Consider the following 5280-nt stretch of genomic DNA (forward strand, 5'->3'; position numbering starts at 1 on the left):
GGGCCCATGCCATTTGCAAACCACGACCATGAAGCATCTTGGTTGGGGTAGCTTTGAAGTTCAATTCCAAACAATCCTTGAGAAAAATCCTTTGCAGACGACTTAAATACGTGACGGGGTATTGTAAGTGGCAGAGTGGCCTTGCTGCCATGATCTTCTAAGATTTACCCCTTGGTTGCCTCGATTCAGAGCTTTGCTCTTGTCACAAACGAATCCAAACAACCCTCCCACTCTTGCGCCTTTGCCTCTTCCTCCAGACGACAATTTTTTATTACTTGGGGGCGGGAAATTTGGGGTTTCCATGCCGTGATGGAAAAGGCACCGAAGCCCATCAAAATTGGGGTTTCCATGTTATGCTTTGGCACCCAAAATTTTTGGGTTTCCATGTCGCGCCTCGGCGCCCAAAATTTGGGGTTTGCATGTTGCGACGAAAAGGCACCCAAGCATGGGAAAAATTGGGGTTTCCATGCCACAACCCGATGTCCAAAATTTGGGGCTTCCACCTGACACATGAAATTTGGGGCTTCTTCCTGGTGCACAAAAATTTGGGGTTTCCATGTTGTGCCCAAAATTTGGGGTTTACACCTGGCACCTAAAATTTGGGGTTTACACTTGGCACCTAAAATTTGGGGCTTCCACCTAGCGCAAAAAAAATTGGGGTTTCCATGTCGCATCCAAAATTTGGGGTTTCCACTCGATGCCTAAAATTTGGGGCTTCCTCCCAGTGCAAAAAAATTAGGGTTTTCATGTTGCACCCAATATTTGGTGTTTCAAAGTCATGCCTCGATGCCAAAACCTAGGGAAACTTGGGGTTTCCATGTCATGCCACGACCGAAACCGGGGTTCGCCCAAGCCTGGGGAAACTTGGGGTTTCCATGTCATGCCCTGGCACCCAAGCCTGGGAAACTTGGGGTTTCCATCTCGCGCCACGACTGAAACTGATGGCGCCCAAGCCAGGGGAAACTTGGGGTTTCCATGTCGCGCCCTGGCCCCCGAGCCTAGGAAACCTAGGGTTTCCATGTCACACCATGGCCGAAACCAGTTGTGTCTAAGTCTGGGGAAACTTGGGGTTTCCATATCCCACCCTTGATGGAACCGCGATTTTCCACATTTTACGGCACGATGGAAACGTGGGGTTCTCAACAATGCACCAATGTGGGGAGCTTGGGGTTTCCATTCCATGACATGATGGAAATCGCCCAATTATCGGAAAGTCGGGGTCTTCCATGTCCCACCATGATAGAAACCATGACCTCGATGTAGGGAAATCAGGTTTCCATGCCGTGGAATGAGAGAGAACCACCCAAGTCCACTATACCCAGGGCTCATGTTTCATGGCATGAGGAAAACCGCCTAATTCTAGGAATCTCTAGGGTCTCCATCTCCCGCCCGGGTGAAAACCGCAGCCCCGATGCAGGGAACTTGGGTTTCCATGTCACAACACGACCAAAATTTCCCAAGTTTATGGAACTCATGGTTTCCATGTTTGAGAACGATGAAGAACTGCCCAAGTCTTGCGAACTTGGGGTTTCCATTTTACAGTGGGGTGGAAACCGCTTGCCTGGTATGTCTTTGGAACATGGGGTTTCCATGCCTTGTTGCGACATGAGTCGTTCAAGTGCAGGAAAAGCAGGGTTTCCCTACCCCGCCGTGACGAGAGCTGCCTAAGTGCACGAAATCTAGGGTTTCCATGTCCCATCGCGCTGGAAACCTCTACCACGTACTAGGGGGGGGAAGGGGGGGTCGGGTGTCAGGTATTCGAGTCAAGAGCACCCGAGAGAGGTGAAATACTGAACCCATAGTATGGGCACCCGCGTTCAGTTATACGTGACTCAGGTGAGTGTTCGGTTATATGAGGACTTGGCATAGCATTCGCTTATGTGCGATGGTGATGGGCACACTCATAGTGAAAGTGTTGTGTTGGGCAAGGCACACGCCCCTTGATATGTGCACGATGGGTGAGTCACCATAGGAAGGCATTCGGGTGACCCTTGTTCGGTGACCCAATGAAAGAGTTGACCATGTGCAGACAAGTTAGGATGTGGGCAGGTGTGCGATGTGCGGCAATGAGTGTAATCATCTAAGTGTTGGAGCTAACCCATGGGTTCCAATGATGCACACAAAGGGATGCGACGATTCATTTGAATGGGGTGTATCGAGGTTATGTGGCAGGTCGACCAGACATGCATGTTAATGGAGCCGACCCTTATCATCCCCAAGAGACATGGCCCTTGGGCGAAATGATGCGTATAAGTAAGGAGGATGGCATTCGATGAAGGGACATTGAACTCAGACTTCCACATCGCAGAACAAGTGCGAAGGAAGGAGTTGGGAAAAAGCAGAAGGAAGAGAAGGGTGCGAGTAAGAGGTCAGCTCTGGCGAGTGGATTATAGTGGGTGGGTCAGACTTGGTAGTGCAGATAGGCAGAGTAGGGTGAGTTACCGATCAGGCAGCAGGCTGCACTACATGCCGGCCATGCGCCCTCACTATGGACTGTACCGACGGGCAGAGTTTGGGTGCCGTGAAATGGAAATTCAGGTGGACAAGTTTGTAGTTCAGGTGTGGAGTTGTGTTTTGCAAGCTACGGGCAGTGCAACATGACCACATGACACAATGGGTTGAAAGAATAATTGAAGAAGATAAATTGATGGTAAGTTATTTTCGCTACATTGTTAAGAAAACTTATTGGAAAATTGATTGAGTGTTGAAGTAGGCACAGACCGTGTACTGAAGTATTGGTAAAAGGAAAAATTATGGCGGTGCCGCAAATGCTTATGTGTGGTTGAAATACTTCCAATAGGATAGGAGTGTGACATGGGGTCTGCCAGTCGCTCCTAGACAAAAGCCGCCAAATTGTGAGGAACCCAGGGATTCCATGTTGCGCCTTGTCGAAATCCTCCCAAGTGTCGAAAATTTGGGGTTTCCATGTCTAGTCGAAATGGAAATCACCCCAAGTGCAGTAAACTTGGTGTACATTGAGTCTGCAACATCACATCAAGAAAAAGACTCGGTTGGTCAAGAGAATGAAGGTTTCTTCATTAGTAAAGGATATCACTAAGGATCAAAGATTGGAGTCTCGTCTAGAGCTAGTCCACCAAGGAATATCAAAAGTTGAAAGAAGGACACAATGCCAGGGAGCGAAGTGCTGAAGAAACAAAGTGCAGAGAGGAGGAAGGACTTGAATTTTTCTTGGAGGATATTCTTGTAAAGGGTATAGGGCTTTGCAATGACCAATAAGAAGCTTCAATAAGAGAAATTTATGAAAGGGTTTTCCTCTCTGAGAGAGAGAGGTTTTTCCCTTGCAGAGATCCAACATCTTTTGTTCTTGTTCTTATGTTTTTGGCACCAGTTTGATGAAGTAAACACACATGCATTAATAAGAAGAGAGGAAGATTAAGATAACAAGATAAATTGTAAAAGAGCTTCACAAATTGTTATCAAGTCTAGAAGAATCATGCTATACCCGATTTCCCCAGATTCTTCAACGGGGTATCAGAGCTAAGGTGACACATCAAGGAAAGGGAATCTCAAGAACATCTGCAAGGTTGAAGCATCAAGCCAAGAAGTCTCAATCACATCAAGGGCAAGAAGGTATACCATCTATCATTCATCATGGAAGACTAAAAAGCAAGAAGAAACACCTTGTATAAAGGCACCTACAAGAAGAACAAATCAAAGAGGGACCTACATCAAACTACACCATCTTGAAAAATGAAAGGCACTACGAGTCAAGTCACCAAGCAAGTCCATTTGAAGAAAGCAACTTGAAGAACATCAAGATCTAAGGAAGGAAATCTATCAATTCTTCAAGAAAAAAGAAATTTCACTACATCTCAAAATCTATCAAGTAAGTATATGTTCCCTTTTGAGTATACCTCAATGTCTTTTTGTGAGGAATGTAACAAATTGGTTGGGACCACTACATGTCCAAAGTATAATGATTTGGATGCCAAGAATATGGACGATACAAAAGGGATTGTCCTAAGCTTAAGAAGGACAACAACAACAAGACAAAAAGGCAAGAAGCTCATGTAACTCAAGAAGTGAAGGAAGATGAAAAGTAGCAAAAGAAGGAAGATCCTCCTATGGCTAAGTCAACCTCTTTGATTAACGTCTTCTTTCAAAGTTTTGAGTAGTATAAGAGCATATAGAAATAGAACAGATTGCATTCTTAAAGATATCTTCTAGAATATAGGATCATGGTGTAGATATAGCTCAGGATATTCACATAGAAGGAGCATACCTATTATAGGGTCTCATCCACAATGAAAAATGATTGATCATGATCAAAATTATTAAAAGGCCTCCATCATCAAAGGAAGAAACATTTGCAAGGTAAGGGTCTTCAAGATCCTTTGATAGAATCTTCAAAATAAGGTTTGTACATAAGGGGGTAGATGTCTCATTGGAGTCCCATTTATGGGATTCAAGAAAGGATGATATAAAAGCGAGAGAAGATGAAGCAAGAAATGCTAAACCAATCGAGGAAAACTATCAAATAAAGTAGAGATGATAAAAGCATAATCAAGATGAGGTATGTATGAATCAAAGTTTAAGTCATGTCATCATATATATTGGGTCATGGGAAAGGTTCTAGAATCATGATAAAGAATAAAAGGATCTCTTTCGCCAATGATATCCTTGGAGGAATGTACTACAATGGAGTAAAGGTCAAAATGAATAAGTACTATGATAACGAGTATAAGGTGGTTAACTAATCAATCCAAGAAGAAGAAAATGAAGAAAGAGATCAAGCATGTGAAGAACATCGTGGTCACAAAGAATAACTATTTGAAAAGATTCCTCAACATCTCTCGAAAGAAGACATGGCAACTCTGATAAAGGAAGAAAAAGATCAAAGGACCCTTGTCACCTACGAAGGCCTTGGAGATAGTAAGGTGCAGATAACCGAATCAACTCTACAAATATTTCATGATGAAGAGGCCATCCAATAAAAGCACCATTTGATGTTGATGCAATATCACAATGAAGTCATGAAGGGCCACTAAATAAATGTATGGGAACAAGCAAGTACAACTAAATATCCATGTGATAAGTATTATGAAGGATAGACAAGATGACAAAGGAGTAGCTAGATGACAAAAAGGACTTGATATATATCAAGAAGGCCACTTTCCACGAAGGGAGCAATGACATGACAAACCAGGAGGGAAAGTGATCGATGGTTGGTACCTTGCCAAGAAGAAGTTCAAACAAAGACTTCATGACATTGAAGGAAAGAAGGAGTTCAAGCAGCTGAAGGACCCACGAAGAAGACGT

At 43.9% G+C, this 5280-nt stretch overlaps 1 pseudogene; it reads left to right on the plus strand.

Annotated features, from left to right (window-relative positions):
- Window positions 1-189, plus strand: part of LOC149191719 (25S ribosomal RNA) — a 3678-nt pseudogene extending 3489 nt beyond the window's left edge.
- Window positions 190-5280: the final 5091 nt, after the last annotated feature.

The sequence above is a fragment of the Pinus tabuliformis genome, chromosome 2_2 (assembly GCF_031772625.1).
Source record: "Pinus tabuliformis cultivar Carrire ecotype Pingquan chromosome 2_2, CPIR1, whole genome shotgun sequence".
NCBI classification, from domain to species: Eukaryota; Viridiplantae; Streptophyta; class Pinopsida; order Pinales; family Pinaceae; genus Pinus; species Pinus tabuliformis.